The 18,468-nt window shown below is 43.3% G+C and overlaps 1 long non-coding RNA gene across 1 annotated transcript in view; it reads right to left on the bottom strand.

The window, feature by feature from the left end:
* Positions 1-1,676: 1,676 nt before the first annotated feature.
* Positions 1,677-18,468, bottom strand: part of LOC131819607 (uncharacterized) — a 69,363-nt gene continuing 52,571 nt past the window's right edge. Inside the window, exon 3 of the long non-coding RNA XR_009349257.1 lies at positions 1,677-1,761. This is a non-coding gene — a long non-coding RNA (uncharacterized LOC131819607). The remainder of the gene's footprint in view (positions 1,762-18,468) is intronic.

The following is an 18,468-nucleotide window of genomic DNA, read 5'->3' as shown; positions in this document are numbered from 1 at the left end:
CTCGCTCTGAAATGCCCTTCTTCTCTGCCTGGCATAGTCTGTTCACATTTCCAATCTTATCCCGACAGCTCATTCTCCATCCAGTGACCAGTGGACTCATTCATTCAACACATAACACTGCATTCGTTTTAGGGGTAAAACTTAATGATTTGATATATGTATATATCGCAAATGATTACCACAGTAAGTTTAGTTAACATATATTACCACATGTAGTTATAAATTTGTCTTGTGATGAGAAATTTTATAATCTACTCTCTTAGGAACTTTCAAATAAACAATACAGTATTGTTAACTACAGTTATATGTCCCCAAAACTTATTCATCTTACTTATTCGTATGACTGGAAGTTTGTACCTTTTGCCCACTACTACTCCTGCCTCTGTATCCATGAGTCTGTTTTTCTGTTTTCCTTTTCCTTTTCGCTTTGGTGTTTTAGGTTCTACGTATGAGATTACAGGGTATTTGTCTTTCTCTGACTAGTTTCACTTAGCATAATGCATTCAGGGTCCATCCACGTTGTCACAAATGGCACGATTTCCTTCCTTTTAATAGCCAAGTAATATTCCTTTGTGGGTGTGTACATACACACACACACACACACACACACACAATCATGTTGTCCATTCGACTTCTGCTGTACTCCTAGGTCATTGCCATGCCTTGGCTATTATAAATAATTCTGCAATGAATACGGGGGCACGGGAATCTTCTCAAGACAATGATTTTCCTTTCTTCAGATCAAGAAACACCCATACTATAGGCTGGATCATATGACAGTTCTATTCTCAGCTTTTTGAGGACCCTCCATACTGTTTTCCACAGGGTGACACCTTTTAATTCCAATCACATCATGCCCTTCTTAAAACTCTCCACCACCTCCAAATAAGGTCCAAACTCCTCGCCGAGATTTAAAGGGCTCTGCATGTTCTGACCACCTCTCCTACCACCCGCCTGCCCGCTGGCCCGGTAGAGTCTGGCTGTAAGGGCCTCCTGGCTGGTCCATGAGCAAACCCAGGCGGTTTCCTCCTAGGGCCACCACTCCTTTTGCTCTCTCGGCCTGGGAGATCCATTCCTGGCTCCTTCCTTCTTGCCCCCGTGGGCTGAGCCCAACCATCGCCTCCTCAGAGCCGCTTTCCCTGATCACTCGCCTCGTGTTGCCCTCCAGCATCACTTATCTGATAGTGAATCCTTCCAGGCCTAGTTCGACATCAACTCAGAGCAGCCACAGAACATGACGCATTTGTCTCACTGTCATCATCGCCGCAACTTTTTAGGCACTGCACTTACTGTGCATGAGACACTTTCTAAGAGCTTTACTGTATTTTTTCATTACATTCTCACAACTCTGCGACAGTACTATTGTTTTCTCTCTTGCACAGGGGGGAAACTGAGGTAGAGAGGCAGGTGGAGTTTCCATGGCCACTCAGCGGGCAATTACCATACCCCCAGGATTGTAAACACCACAAGATAGAGAACATGACTTTGTTCCTTCCTTGCCCAATATTAATTGAGTACCAATAGTGTGCTCTGTGCTAAACCAGGGGTGTGGGGGGCAGGTGGGGTACAGTGGCAAAAAAGTCAGAATGGCCAGCGTTCACACGGAACTTGGGTTCGAGGAGGGGAAGAGACAGTAAACCATAGTTACTTACCTTTCTTAAATTCTGCTTGAGCAGGGTGCCAGGAAGGAAAAGCACAGGGTGCCAAAGGTGGGAAGTGTCAGGTCCTAGAGTCTTGGGAATGCCTTCCTGAGGAAGAGGCCTGGAGGGGCAGGACAAAGGAAAGAACTTCCCGAGCAAAGAGAAATGCTCCATGCAAAGGTCTTGGGAGGAAGGAACTAGGTAACTCGGTGCTTGGAGGCCCTCCCCGAAGGTGAATGTCGCCCCCGAGGGCAGAGACGGGAACAAGAAGGCCGGAGGGACAGTCATCCCTAACTCCAGGTGAGCCAAGAGCTCTGGGCTCAGTCGTCTTGTACTCCCCGTGCCAGGCCAGACACAGTGGGCACTCCACAGTGGTTCGTGCTGTTGTCACTGGTCTAAGTGAATGAATGAATGAATGATAGACAGAATGAAGAAATGATTCTGCATGTTCTGGCTGCCAGCAGCTGCACTACCTACTAGCTGTCCAAGTCAGGGATATTTAAAAGAGAGAAAGGCAGACTTATCGTTAGACTTGGTGCAGAAAAACCCACCAGGGAGAAAATTAGATTCTGAAACAAAAGAGACTGGTCTCTTTGCACTGGGAAGGGTGTATGCTTTCATTTATTGGTGTTTGGACAATTGTTATTAAAACCATAGGAAAGGCTAACCTGAATCTATAACTATGGATTTTTTTTATTTTTACTTTTTTTACTGAACCTGAGCTCAAGAGATTGATGTTCATTACAAGGAAGAGTCTATGGTTTGAGGGAATCTTTTATTTATAGCTATCTGGTATTTGAAATAGGTATTTTGAAATGTGATTTACAGGATAGTCACTTAAAGAAATAACTGCATGGGCCTTGGAGAACAGATCTGTTAGTCTCGTCCGGGGCCCCAGGAATGGCGGGGATCAAGTAGGACAGCACGACTCCCGGTATGTGAACGCACCCTCTGTGTGTCTCTGGGCTGGAGCTGCAGGGAGAAGCCTGAGTAGCCGGTAGAACCCTCTACCAGGAGGGGCACAGAACCTCCACAGCAGCCACCAGCCAACTCCCCTTGGCCACCATCTAAGCTACTGTCATCTGGACTCCCCAGTATGGAAGGGAAAAGGAAAATCAAAAATACAACTATGGGGCGCCTGGATGGCTCAGGTGGTTAAGGCTCTGCCTTCGGCTCAGGTCATGGTCTCAGGGTCCTGGGATCGAGCCCCGCATCAGGCCCCCTGCTTGGCAGGGAGCCTGCATCCCTCTCTCTCTCTGCCTGCCTCTCTGCCTACTTGTGATCTCTGTCTCTGTGTCAAAAAATAAATAAAATCTTTTTTAAAAATACAACTATAATGCTAATGCAAATAATAACAGCTGATGTTTAGTGACTATTTTGCAGGGAGCTAAACCAGATGTAACGTTATAATCCTCACAACTACCCCATAGGCCAGAGCTCATTATTACCCCCGCATGGTGTGCATGAGAACAAACGAGGTACCATGAGAGTAACAGATACACACACTTCATAAGCGGAAGCTCTGGGATTCTGGAATCCATCTAGTGTCAGAGCGGAGAGAAGACAGAAATGAGCGGAGGCAACAATCAAACATTGCAGAAGAAAATTTCCCAAGCCTGAGTTCAGGCCTCTGTCTTCAACATGAAAGGGCCCATTGAACCATAAGCAGCACAAACTCTGAAACTGGATTTTCAGAAAGTGTTGTGAAGATCAAATGAATGTATACATATAAAAAGCCTAGAGGGGAGCCTGAGAGGCTCAGTTGGTTAAGTGTCCAGCTCTTGATTTCAGCTTGGATCATGATCTCAGAGTCATGAGATCGAGCCCTGCGTCAGCTCTGCACTGGGCACACAGCCTGCTTAAGAGTCTTTCTCTCTGGGGGGCACCTGGGTGGCTCAGTGGGTTAAAGCCTCGGCCTTCAGCTCAGGTCATAATCCCAGGGTTCTGGGATCGAGCCCCGCATCGGGCTCTCTGCTCAGCAGGGAGCCTGCTTCCTCCTCTCTCTCTGCCTGCCTCTCTGCCTACTTGTGATCTCTGTCTGTCAAATAAATAAATAAAATCTTAAAAAAAAAAAAAATAGAGTCTTTCTCTCTCTCTCTCTCAGATAAAAAATAAGAAAATTTTTAAAAATTAAAAAAGAAGAAATAAAAAGCCTAACAGGCCCACATGTGGGCATATTCAATATTATTAGTTTGATGAAATCATTATCACATTATTTAAGTCAGTTAAGAAAACTTTAAAAGATGAAAGCAATGCATAAATTCATTTATAAATGCAGATACACAATTTTACATAAATTATTAGAAAATCAAATCGATCAGTTCATCAAAAGAATAACAAAGCCTATGTTAGGAACACAACGATGGCTTAAGATCACAGTATCTTCACTGTAACCCACTATATCAGCCAGTTAAAGGGGAAATTTCATATGTCACATGGTTATAAGATAAATCTACAAAAATCAAGAGCTTTTTACTAAACTAATAATTACCAAATATTACTTTTAATAATGAACTTAGAAAAGTGGGTTTGGATTCTTCAACAGAGTACTAGAATTCCTAGCCTCAGCAATCAGACAATAAAAAGAAATTAAAGGCATCCAAATCCGCAAAGAAGAAGTCAAACTTTTACTCTCTGCAAACGACATGATTCTCCATGTAGAAAACCCAAAAGACTCCACCAAAAAAACTGCTAGAACTAATACAGGAACTCAGCAAAGTTACAGGATATAAAAATCAATGCAAGAAGTCTGTCACATTTCTATATGCTAACAATGAGGCAGAAGACAGAGAAATCAAGGCATTCATCCCACTTACAACTACACCCAAAACTGTAAATACCTAGGAATAAACCTAACCAAAGAGGTACTGGGATCTGCACTCTGAGAACTATAGAACACTTATGAAAGAAATTAAGGAAGACAAAAAGAATTGAAAACATTCCATGCTCATGGATTGAAAGAACAAATATTGTTAAAATGTTGATGCTACCCAAAGCAATCTACACATTCAATGCAATCCCTATCAAAATACCACTAGCATTTTTCACAGAACTGCAATAAACAATCCTAAAATTTGTATGGAACCACAAAAGACCCCAAGTAGCCAAAGGAAGGTTGAAAAAGAAAATCAAGGCTTGGGGCATCACAATGCCCGATTTCAAGCTGTATTACAAACCTGCAATCACCAAGACAGTATGCCACTGGCACAAAAACAGACACGTAGATCAATGGAACAGAACAGATAACCCAGAAATGGACCCTCAACTCTATGGTCAACCAATCCTGAACAAAGCTGGAAAGAATATCCAACAGAAAAAAGAGTCTCTTCAACAAATGGGGTTGGGAAAATTGGACAACCATATACAGAAGAAAGGAACTGGGCCATTTCCTTACACCTTACACACAAAAATAAACTCAAAATGGATTAAAGACTCAATGTGAGACAGGAATCCATCAAAATCCTACAGGGGAACACAGGCAGTAACCTCTTCGACCTAGCCGCAGCACCTTCTTCCAAGACACATCTCCAAAGGCAAGGGAAACAAAAGCAAAAATGAACTATTAGAACTTCAAGATAAAAAGCTTTTGCACAGCAAAGAAAAAGGCCAACAAAACTAAAAGGCAACCTACGGAATAGGAGAAGATATTCACAAATGTCTTATCAGATAATGGGCTAGTATCCAAAATCTATAAAGAACACTCCAAAAAAACAAATAATCCAGTCAAGAAATGGGCAGAAGACATGAACAGACGCTTCTTCAAAGAAGACATACAAATGGCCAACAGACACATGAAAAAATGCTCCACATCTCCTGGCATCAGGGAAATACAAATCAAAACCACAGTAAGATACCACCTCACACCAGTCAGAATGGCTAAAATTAACCAAGTCAGGAGATGACAGATGTTGGAGAGGATGTAGAGAAAGCGGAACCCTCCTACACTGTTGGTGGGAATGCAAGCTGGTGCAGCCAGTCTGGAAAACAGTATGGAGGTTCCTCAAAAGGTTAATAACAGAACTACCCTATGACCCAGCAACTGCACTACTAAGTACTTACCCGAAAGATACAAACACAGTGATTCGAAGGGCCACTGGGACCCCAATATTTATAACAGCAATGTCCACAATACCCAAAATATGTAAAGAAGCCAGACGTCTATTGACAGATAAATGAATGATAAAGAAGATGTGGGGTGTGTGTGTGTGTGTGTGTGTGTGTGTGTGCATATACACTGAACTCTAGGGAACAAACTGAGTGTTGCTAGAGGGGCGGGGATGTGAAGAGGGGATAACTGGGGGATGGGCATTAAAGAGGGTACTTGATGTAATGAGCATTGGGTGTTATATGCATCTAGTGATATGAATCACTAAATTCTACCCCTGAAACTAGTAATGCAGTATATGTATATGTTAACTGCCCTGAATTTAAATAATTTTTTTAAATGACAAGAAGGTTTGGGCAATATGAGAAGATCCCAGAATGCTAGTCCAATAAATTGGGTATTTATTAAGTACAGAGTGGAAAAAAAATTAAACTGGAAAATAGCATAAATGGGTCTATTTTTTAATTAACATATAATGAATTATTTGCCCCAGGGGTACAGGTCTGTGAATCATCAGGCTTACGTGAGGCTCACAGCACTCACCATAGCACATACCCTCCCCAATATCCATAACCCCGCCCCCCTCTCCCTACCTCCCACCCTCCAGCAACCCTCAGCTTGTTTCATGAGATTAAGAGTCTCTTATGGTTGGTCTCCCTCCCGATCCCATATTGCTTCATTTTTTCCCTCTCTACCCCCCATAGGCCCCTGCCTTGCCTCTCAAATTCCTCATTATCAGAGAGATCATATGATAATTTTCTCTGATCGACTTATTTCACTCAGCATAATACCTTCTAGTTCCATCCAAGTCATTGCAAACAGCAAGACTGTTTGCTTTTTGATAGCTGCATAGTATTCCATTACATATATAGACCACATCTTCTTTTAAATGGGTCTATTTTTATGAAGATGAGAAGCTGTGGAGATACTGAAGGCAGGGACTTTCTGCGAAATTATTGAATCAGTCCAGTTAATAATAATAAGGAACTGAGGTGGGACAGGGAACTTTTCAGCAGAACTATTATTAGTAATACTTGGGATAAGTCAATAGAATCTGGTAACTAAAGACCAGATTGGAGGACGGTTATACCGTCAGGCTATGTAGCAAAGGGCAAAGCAGGTAGTATGGAAAAGCTGACATTGAGTTCAGTCAAGCTGATTTCGAAATACCTCCAGAACACTCAAGTGGTGAGAAATACGGATCAGAAGCTTCAAATAAAATGTAAGGACTAGGGGCAGCACCTGGATGGCTCAACTGGTTAAGCATCTCACTCTTGGTTTCAGCTCAGGTCATGATCTCAAGGTGGTGAGGCCAAGCCCCAAGGTGAGCCTCAAGCTGAGTATGAAATCTGCTTAAGATTTTCTCTCTCCTTTTCCCTCTGCCCTTCCCCCTGGTCCCTCTCTTTCTTTTTAAAATAAGTAAATAAAAATCTTAAAAAAAAAAAAGTCAGGACTAAAACATGAATTGACAAATCATTCCTGGAGAGCTGACAGTTGGAGCCATGACAGTACAGGAGGTCGGCTAGGAACACTGTGCAGCTTACAAGGAGGGCCAGGACAGAGCTTCAGAAAGAGCCAACATTTAGGGGATGTGATGAGGACACGGAGTTGGTATGAAGCTTGAGCAGCTGTGGGAGAGAGGCCAGGAGTGTGCAGAACCACATAAGTCAGGGATGAGTTCCAAAGGGACTACGGTAGCCAGCAGTGTGGAGCGCCAAAGAAGGGTCAAGCAGGAAGAACATTCAGCAGTGTGGCCTCCAGGTCTCTGGGGGAAAACAAGTTGGGAGAGGAGCAGGGGTTGAGCGGAAGCTTTGTGCAGTCTGCTGGCTAAGCAGAGATAGGGAGTAGGCAGACCAAAGCATCTAAGCTACTTTTTCCATCAAAGTGAGTAACAGCTTCAGGCAGGGGCTCAGATGACATGGATTTGAATCCCACCTCTCTGGGGTCAATTTTTCTTATTGGTAAAATAGGAGGAGTTGTGGTAACTGAGATCATTCATTTCAGGGGCTTCCATGGCAACCAACCCAGGGTAAGTGGTAACCGCTGAGCATTACTACTACTGTAAAATACACGACGAGACCATCAGCTGAGAAAGGGCAGGAAGCAGGAGGTAAAGGCAGAAAAACAAGTCATGTGTATTTAAGTAGACTACTTCTCATAGTTTTGAAAAACAAAACAAACAACCACAAGATGATCAGGAGGCAGTAAGGGGTCAGTGGAAGCCAGCGGAGACGAACTTGTAATGAGCCCAAACCACCCCCACTGTCAGGCCAGTCCTCCCGGCAGCACTCCACCACTGAACAACGGGGTAGGAGAGGAACAAACGGATGGCTGGGAGCATTCTGGCAAGGGTTAAAACAATCTGGTGTGGAAAGGGACCAGATGTGAGCAAAAAAGGAAGATCCCACTAGACCTGGAGGAGAGGGCAGGATGTGGGAGTGAGGGTCAGATGAGGGCAAAGATCAAGCAAATGGATCATGAGGAAGGGAAAAATGTCTAAAAAGGCGTACCTTGATGGAGAGGGAGAGATTCAGAGGCCTGGGCATCTCAACAGCCATTTTCCTTCTCTCTCTCTTTCAACTAGGCTCCAAGGCCTACACGGGGCTTGAACTTACAACTCTGAGATCAAGAGTCATAAGCTCTACAACTAAGCCAGCCAACCATCCCCGTTTTCCTTCTGTTTCTGTTGCTTATTCTATTCGTCCTATGTTCAGTCTCTTACCTACGTACCTCTGGTACATTCAATAATCTTTTTTTTTTTTTTAAGGTTTTTTTATTCATGTATTTGAGAGAGAGAGAGAACATGAGCTGGGGGGGAAGGGGGTCAGAAGCAAGATCCCCGCTGAGCAAACAACCAGATGCAGGGCTCCATCCCAGGACCCTGGGATCATGACCTGAACTGAAGGCAGACATTTCACGGACTGAGCCACCCAGGCGCCCTTCAATACTAGTGACAGTGACACTATTCAGAGCCAGGCAGGAACGGTGTCAAGCACAGTTGCCTTTATCATCCCATGGGTCAGAAAGTCTTTGACGCCCATTCCTATTACTATGCTTGCTCAGGGTAAATGGTGGGACTGGGATTTGAACCTGGGTAATCCGAATCCCAAGGCTGGGCAAGTAACCATGGCGCATGTAGCAATTTGAGCATTATGGCAGGTGACCTCTAAAATGGCTCTGGTGGTCCCTGCCTCCTGGTCCCACCCTGTGCAAGTTCCTCCCGTTGACAGTGGGCTGTATTCCGTGGCTGGCTTCTAGCAGCAGAGGTGAGGAGAGGTCACCTCTGGGATTCAGTTACAAATAGACAGTGTCTTTCATCTGGGATGCTGGCTCACTCACCCTCTGAGGGAAGCCAGCTGCCACGTTGTGAGGTATTCAGTGAGAGGCCCATGTGGCAAAGAACTGAGGAAGTTCTCTGGCCAGCAATCAGCGGAAAACAGAAACTCTCAGATCCATCAGTCCCCAAATAACAGAATCCTACCCATAACCAGATGAGTGAGCTTAGAAGCAGACCCTTCCCAGTTGGGCCATCACACACACAAGACGACAGCCCCAGTCTACTCTGACTGCAACCCTGTGAGAGGCCTGGAGCCAGAGACACCCAGCTAACCCATGCCCAGATTGCCAACCCACTGAAAATGGAGGTAACGAATGCACATAATATTGGGGTTTTGAGGTTTTTTCTTTTTTTAATTTTAAACTTTATTTGCAGATAATATTGGTTTTAAGCTGCTCTGTTCTAGGGTAGTTTACTGTGCTCTGATAGTTAACTAGCATGATCATCCACTCCATGCTTGACACTTCCTGACGTTGGGAACACAGAACTACGTAAGACTCAGTCTCTGGCATCTGAGAACGAAGAGGGGAAAACACTTCTTTTGATTCCAAGAGTAGATGGCCCAGGCACAGGTGGGGGAGGACTAGTGGTCAAGTCCAATGCGGGAAACCAGAAAATGTTCACAGAAGAGGTGAAGCTTGGTCTGGGTCTTGAAGGAGGAATCACAGCTAACCAGATGTGCAGGTGGAGAAAGGACAGATCTATGGAGAGGGAACAGATCCGTGCCAAAGTGCAGGAGACAGAAGAGCATCTCAACTGTGGCTGCGTGTGGCTGGCATCAGAACCAACGAAAGAGGCACCTGGTCACTTGTCGGTTAAGCGTCTGCCTTTGGCTCAGGTCATGATCCCAGGATCGGATCAGGCCTGAGTCCGGATCCCTGCTCAGCAGGGAGTCTGCTTCTCCCTCTGCCCTTCCCACTGCTCAAGCTCGATCTCTTGACTTCTGTCTCATAAATAAATAAAATCTGAAGAAAACAAACAAACAAACAAACAAACAATGGAATGCCTTGTGTGCAGAAACTCCCAAACATCCCAAAGACAATCATGCACAATACACACTTGATTTATTCAAGAACTTGGGCTACTCTGAAGTCATTTTTAGGTCAGAAGTCACAAACTGACAACCCATGAGGAACATGGCCTGCACACATGCCTGTCTGACCCACAAGGTTATGTTACTACTTCCAGTTAGTTGTTAATGGTCTACAGATAAGGGATCTCAGAAAAATATACAGATATCCCACTGTGATTAGGACAGCAAAAGATCTGGGGCGCCTGGGTGGCAGAGTCAAGTGCTGACTTAGTTCCAGCTCAGGGTGTAATCCCACGGTCCTGAGATCGAGCCGTGCACTGGCTGTGTGTCCTGCAGGGAGTGGGCTTGGGATTCTCTCTTCCTCTCCCTCTGTGCCTCCCCCAAGTCATGCTCACACTCTCTTGTTCTTGCTCTCTCTCCTTCCTGCTCTCCCTCTCAAATAAATAAATCTTAAAAAAATAAAAATAAATAAAAAATAGCAGAAGATCTGCAAACTGAGCTCGCATTCCCATTTAACAACACTGGTCAGGAGCGAGACAGCAGCTAGCCCCTTTAAAACAAAGCGCATGCGCCCCAGCTTGCCACAGTTCCCACCTGGCCTGTGGAAGACCTTTGACTCTGCATCTCTTTCTCTGGAAGGCACATGTGTACTGAGCATAAACATCACAGCTGTCAGCAGGATGTGTTGGTGAACTCCCATCACCTCATCAACTGAGTGACCACTTGAAAGGATCAAGTAGAAAAAAGTATTGATTTAAAGCAGTGATTCTTACCCTTTAATGTGCATGTGAATCACCTGGGGTCTTGTTAAAATACAAATTCTAACTCAGTAGATCTGTTGAGGAGCCTAAGATTGTGCATGTCTAACAAGCTCCCAGGTGATATGGATTGGATGTTGCTGGTCCAAGGACCACACTTTGAGTGCCAGGGGCCAGGGGGCATTGGCCTTGACCTCTAGGATCCAGAGCCAGACTTCTTCTGGGATTGGAACATGTCCTATCTGCTAAAACAGAGCCTCTTCTAATAGGAGTCAGCCCTGGATCTGGGCTTTGCTAGGAACAGTAGCTGAGCGAAAATAAAATACAGGTATATTGAAAAATTATTCTTTCTAGAGTTTTGTAGAACTAGTGGAAAATAAAGTAGCACTTACTGACATCTTGTGTGTGCCCTGGGTTATCTCAGCTAATCTCAACCCCTACCTCACACCACCTACCCCCAAACCCCTACAAAAACAAATTATAAGTGTACGGGGCAAGAAAGTGAGCTGTGGAGCCAAGACGGCCTAGGTTCATATCCCAGTCTTCCACTTACTAGCTGTGCAGCTTTGGCCAAGGTACTAACCTTTCTCTGCTTCATTCAGTTTTCCAACAGGAAAACTGAGGGTGGTAATAGTACCCACCTCCTGAGATGTAAAAGGGTGAATGTAAACACAGACTGTGCTCAGGACAGCGTCTGGCATATGGTAAGTGGCCAACAAAGACTTGATATTATTAATATCCCATTTTTACAGATGCAGAAAACCAACCTAGGAGAAGTTACTTTGGTCACACATTAAATGGTGGGCCCAGTTTTCTTTTCAATGACCCTAGGGAGTAAGGCAGAAAGGCTTGAGTGAGTAAGGCCGTATCTACAAAAAAAAAAAAAAAAAAAAAAAAAAAATAGCCCACACCCTCCTTCTAGGTCCTTTTCTATCCTACTGTGCAGCTCACTCTTGTCCAGGAGACTTTGGTATATGGCAATAATAATAACATAAAATTTACTGAATATATATATCATCTTATTTAATCCTCACAACAAATTTTTTTAAAAGATTTATTTATTTATTTGAGAGAGAGAAGGAGAGACAGAGCACGGGGAGGGGCAGAGGGAGAAAATCTCCAGCAGATTCCCCACAGCGGGAAGCCTTACACAGGGCTCAATCTCACAACACTGAGAGCATGACCAGAGCTGAATGAAATCAAGAGTCGGACACTTAACCGACTGAGCCATCCAGGAGCCCCTCCTCACATCAATCTTATGATGTAAGAACCATTGCATTGTTATTCCTCCACTTTGCAGACAGGTGTCTGGAGACTTGCCCAAGTTCACCTACTGCTAAGTTTTAGAACTAGGACTCAAAGCAAGGCAGTCTGATCCTGGAACCCAGGTATGCTACCTGGACAAAATATGGATATGTAGATGGCTTTGCTGATGAATTCTATCAATCGCCTAAGGAAGACATAATACCAGTTCTATATAAACCCTTCTAAAAAGTAAAAAAGGAAGAAATACTTCCCATCTGATTCTATAAGACCAACATTACCCCACTACCCAAACAAAGGTATTACCAAAAAACTGCAGACCAACATCCCTGATTATACATGCAAAATTGCTAAATTAAACACAGGCAAGTTGACATAAACAGTACATAAAAAGGATAATAGGGGCACCTGGGCGGCTCAGTGGGTTAAACCTCTGACTTCAGCTCAGGTCATGAATCCAGGGTCCTGGGACTGAGCCCCACATCAGGCTCTCTGCTTGGTGGGGAGCCTGCTTCCTCCTCTCTCTCTGCCTGCTGCTCTGCCTACTTGTGATTTCTCTCTCGGTCAAATAAATAAATAAAATCTTTAAAAAAAAAAAAAAAAAAGGATAATAATTTTGACAGTAAATCTTGCCCCAGGAGTCTAAGTTTGGTTTACATTCAAAACTAAATCAAGGGGCACCTGAGTGGCTCAGTGGCTCTGCCTTCAGCTCAGGTCATGAACCCAGGGTCCTGGGATCGAGCCCCGCTTCAGGATCTCTGCTCAGCAGGGAGCCTGCTTCCCCCCTCTCTCTGCCTGCCTCTCTGCCTACTTGTGATCTCTGTCTGTCAAATAAGTAAATAAAATATTTAAAAAAGAAAAAAAAAACTAAATCAAGTAATTCACCATAGCAGCAAACTAAAAAAAGAAGAGACATGTCTATAGATGCAAAAAAATCTCGTTTGTGAAATCCCAAAACAAACGTTGGAATTTTTTTACTCATTCATAACAAAAGCTCTCTCCACAAGGTAGGACTAGAGGAGCTTCTCCAACATGACAAAGAGCATCCAAATAACCTAAGAGCGCAATGAAGGAATGAAAGCTTCTCCCCTGGGATAAGGAAGAAGACCAGGACAGGACGACCTCTCTTGCCACTTTTATTCAACGTATACTAAAGTTTCTAACCAGTGCAATCAAATAAACAAACAAATAAATAAAAATAAAATTTTTTTAAAAAGGAAGGCACCCAGAAATGGAAGACATAAAAGCATCTTTATTTGCCAATGGCATTATCATCAAGCAAAAAAATCTGCTGTGATCAACAAGAAAGCTAGTTGTAACCAGTAAGTGAGTTAAGCAAATTTGCAGGATATGTCAATACACAAAACTAAGTTAGATGTCTATATAACAGCAAGACAGTCATGAACTGAAATTAATAAAATGATACATTCGCAATAACATAAAAATAGGACATATGTAGAGATAGATCTGACAAAATCTGTGAAATGCTCATACATTGAAAATTATAAACATTGCTAAGAGAAGTTTCAGAAAAACCTGAAGAAATGGAGGGATACACTATGTTCATAAAGATTCAATATTGTTAAGACAACGTAGTCTCCCCACTTGATCTATAGAACCTGTGTGATCCAAATGGAAAACCCCAACAGGTTTTTTTTTTTGGTAGAAATTGACAAACTGGCTCTAGAATGTATATTAGGGGGGCACCTTGATGGCAGAGCACAGTTAGGTGTCTGACTCTTGGTTTCAGCTCCGGTCATGATCTCAGGGTTGTGAGATTGAGCCCCATGTCAGGCTCTGTGTAGAGTTTGCTTCTGATTCTCATTCTCTCCCTCTGCACCTCCCACTCATACCCTCTCTCTAAAATAAATAAATCTTTTAAAAAATAAATAAAACAAAATGTATAAGGTAATGCAAAGGACCCAGAAGAGCCAAATTACCTTTGGTGGGAGGGGGGAGAAGAATGAAGTAGAGTAAAGACTTATAAAGCTTTAGTAATCAAGACAGTGTGGCAATGACATAAAGACAGAAAGATAAATCAGTAGATCAATGAAACAATAAAAGTCCACAGATAGACCCACATGTGTATGGTCAACGGATTTGTAACAAAGGCAGATGGACAATTCAATGGAGAAACGATAATGCCTTGACACATGGTACTGGAAAAATTAGGTGCTCGTATGCAAAAAGGAAGATGAACTTCTATCCATACTTCACATCACATATTAAAATTAACTCAAAATGTATCATAACTTTAAATATAAGACTTAAAACTTTAAAACCTTGTAACAAAGGAGAATATTTTCGTGTAACCCTGACCTGGGGTTTTTTCAGATTCATCATCAAAAGCATAATCCATAAAAGGACAAATGGTTAAGTTGGACTTGATCAAATGTAAAAACGTCTGCCCTTCAAAAGACACTGGTAAAAGAATGAAATACAGGCTGCAGGCTGAGAGGATCATATATCTGATCAATCAAACAGCTGATAAAACACTTACGTCCCCAATATATCAAGAACTCTGAAAACTCAATAAGTCAACAAACTGATAAAAAAAAAATTACTCAAAATATTTGGACACATCACCGAAGAAGATGTATCGGTGGTAAATTAGCCCACGGAAAAAGACTCAATCTTCAGTCTTTAGAGAAATGTAAATTAAAGTCACATACCATAGTATTCCTACTAGAATAGCTAAAATTTAAAAGACTGACCATACCAAATGCTGGTGAAGATGTGGACAAAACAGAAGCCTCACAGACTGCTGGTAGGAATGTAAAATAGTGCTTTTGAAAACAGTTTGTCAGTTTCTTACCTATTTAGGTAAAAATGTGCCTGCCATATGAACCACCTATTCTACTCTTAGGTATGTACCCAAGAACAAATAAAAAGATACATCCATAAAAAATATGTATACATCTTCACAGGAACTTTATTTTTTAATAGGCCAAAGCTTAAAAAAAAAAAAAAAACTTAAATATCCATCAAGAAGTGAATTATAAACTGTGTATACTGTTGTGTCCATAAAATGGAATACTACTCAGCAATAAGAAGGAATGCAGGGGCGCCTGGGTAGCTCAGTGGGTTAAAGCCTCTGCCTTGGGCTCAGATCATGATCTCGGGGTCCTGGGTTCGAGCCCCGCATCAGGCTCTCTGCTCAGTGGGGAGCCTGCTTCCTTCTCTCTCTCTGCCTGCCTCTCTGCCTACCTGTGATCTCTGTCAAATAAATAAATAAAGTCTTTAAAAACAAAAAAACAAAAAGAAGGAATGCAATATTGATACATGCTACGACATGGAAAAATCTCAAAATAATCATGCTAAGTAAAAGAAACCAGACCAAAACCCAAAGCACATTATTTCATTTTGATAAAACTGTAGGAAATGCACTGCACACGGACAGAAGGCAGATCAGGAGCTGTCTGGAAAGGTGGATGGGAAGGCCTTCAGAGGGTGCACAGGAAACTTTTGAGGGTGACGGACATGTTCATTATTTTGATCGTGGTGATGGTTTCCCTGGTGTATCCATACGTCAAAACTTACCAAACTACACACATTAAATACGTGTAATCTACTATATATCAATTACTCCTCAGAACGGCTGTGTAAGTATGACAAAATTTTTCTTCTAATTTTTTTAAGGTTTTATTTATTTAAGAGGAAAGTAAGTAAGAGAGCATGAGCAGGGGGAGGGACAGAAGGAGAAGCAGACTCCCCGCTGAGCAGGAAGCCCTGATGTTGGGCTCTGATCCCAGCCAAGACCCTGGAATCATGACCTGAGCTGAAGGCAGATGCTTAACCAACTGAGCCACCCAGGCGCCCCTAAGTATAATAAAAAATTGTAAGTGGATGGAGGGGTAGGTGAGTGGATGGACGGATAAATGAATGGATAGGTGAGCAGATGGATGGATGGACGGACGGATGGACGGATGGTACATCCGTGGAAGGAGAGAGAAAGGGAGCCATCTTTCCTTCACTTGTAGCTTAAGAAACAGGACATTTCCCCACTGGATTTTTGGACAAGCTTTCCTATCGCCTTGGGGCTTGTTTGTCTCCCTGCTCACATTGCATTTATTGTCTGTCCCAACCCCTGCCACCCTAAGGACCAGATCTTTGATCACTAATTACACTGTCATTGGATTGGATTCCCTCTGGGACTATACAACCCTTCAGAGCTTTTCATTTTCTTACCTCACCATATTCCCAACACCAACTTTAGCACACACATAAAAAAGGCATTCAGTAAAGACTCTTCTGGTTAACTGATTTATTGATTAATTGAAAAAAACTATAAATTCTATAAGGTGTTAATTCTTTTCAAAATCCAGTGGGATTTGGGGAATTGGATCTTTATTAAACTGCTTACCTTAAAAAAAAAAAAAATTGGATCTTCGACTTCCAAATTTTTCCATAATTGCCCCACAATGCTTTTATAATCAGAAACCGGCTCTAAAAATAACTAAATAAGTACATGTACCATTCAAATTTTAAAAACAACAGCCTTACCAGGCTCACTGGCAACTGTAGTAAATCAGACTGAGTCATTCCACTGTGCTATGCCAGGCTGGGGTCCCATCCTCCTCTCCTCTTTAAGCTTAAAGTGGTTCTGGAAGATTCCAGCAGAAACCACAGAGTGAACTGAAACAACGGATTCATGGAACAAGACAATCAGGAAAGGTAGCCAAGGCCAACTGAAGTTGTCTGCTTAGACGAAAGCTCTGATCCAGCAAATTTCTCAGAAAGTTCCATCTATATTTATAGTTTTGGAAAGCTTTGGGGAACATGGGACACTCGGGCTGGTGGAATCCTGGCTCTGAGAGGTACTGGGAACAAAATGTTCCTTCCTCGCTTGGATTGCAAGAAAGCTAAGTGTTGGTTTTCTGAGTCTTTCCGGATCTCAGAGGAAGGAAGACTTCTAGCTTCTCTGTGCCCCCAGGGTCTCCCTTTGTTTAATGCAATTTCATTTTCCCTACTTGACTCATGAAGCACAGTAATAACCACCACCACTTATGTAGTTAGTACCCGTCATGTTTGAGGCACTGGGCTAAGAGTCACTTTATTTTCACAAACACTATTTTTTTTTTTTTAAAGATTTTATTTGTTTATTTGACAGAGAGAGAGACAGAGAGGTCACAAGTAGGCAGAGAGGCAGGCAGAGAGAGAGGGAGAAGCAGGCTCCCCGCCAAGGAGAGAGCCCGATGTGGGGCTCGATCCCAGGACCCTGGGATCATGACCTGGGCCGAAGGCAGAGGCTTAACCCACTGAGCCACCCAGGCGCCCACAAACACTATTTTTAATGCCCATTGTAGAGACGGCATAACTGAGGTGCAGGGAGGTGAAGTAACTTACTCAAGGTTCACACTGCCAAGTAAGTGGCGGATCAAGGATTTATGACAGGGTCTGCCTGGCTCTAGAGTCTTAGGTCTCCACCTGTAAACTGCTGAGGGGCTGAGATTAAACGTGATAAAATACAAACAGGAAAAGAGAGGGAACAACTGTTTGCTGAGCCTCTTTTATGAGCCAAGCACCTTACACCAGTCACAACTACAAACTGCTCTCAAACAGAAAGGTCAGGGGCGCCTGGGTGGCTTAGTGGGTTAGGCCGCTGCCTTCGGCTCAGGTCGTGATCTCTGGGTACTGGGATCGAGTCCCGCATCGGGCTCTCTGCTCAGCAGGGAGCCTGCTTCCTCCTCTCTCTCTCTGCCTGCCTCTCTGCCTACTTGTGATCTCTCTCTGTCAAATAAATAAATAAAATCCTTAAAAAAAAAAACAGAAAGGTCAAAGTAGTATTGTTTATTTATCTAAATCAAATACAATCCAGCTGAAACCCACCCTACCCCAAGAAAACAGGGTTATCCTTAAGCTAATGTCCCAGGTTAGGCCCTTCGCTCCATCACTTCCAGGTCCCCCTTCTTTTCTGGGGTTCTGGAAAGCCCCAAGTCACATCCGTGGTCGGCTTCCCACCGAGCGTGCGGCGGTCTCATCCTCTCTGCCTCACGGAGGAGGGGGAAGGGTTACCAGGGACCCGTGACACCTGCCCCCAGCCCCCAGCCAGGGGGCTTCCCAGGCTCCTACCCATAGTGCCTGCTCTTCAGAGACAACCTCCCAGCACTGCTTGAGGGTAAAGATCTCTGAAAACCAGGCAGTAGCTATGGTCACCATCAGTCTTTATTATATACCTTTACATCCAGGTAATGCACCAAACTCCTTAAGTTCACGATTTCATTTAATCTCACAACAACTAAGAAGTGTTACTGCCCCAGTTTTGCAGATAAGAAAACAAAAACTTAAATAAATGGAGGGTTTTTTGCCAAAGTCTCAGGGCCAGCAAGTGC

Source organism: Mustela lutreola, chromosome 17, assembly GCF_030435805.1.
Source record: "Mustela lutreola isolate mMusLut2 chromosome 17, mMusLut2.pri, whole genome shotgun sequence".
Lineage (NCBI taxonomy): Eukaryota > Metazoa > Chordata > Mammalia > Carnivora > Mustelidae > Mustela > Mustela lutreola.
Note: the sequence above shows the minus strand (reverse complement) of the source record. Positions and strands in the feature narration are given on the sequence as shown.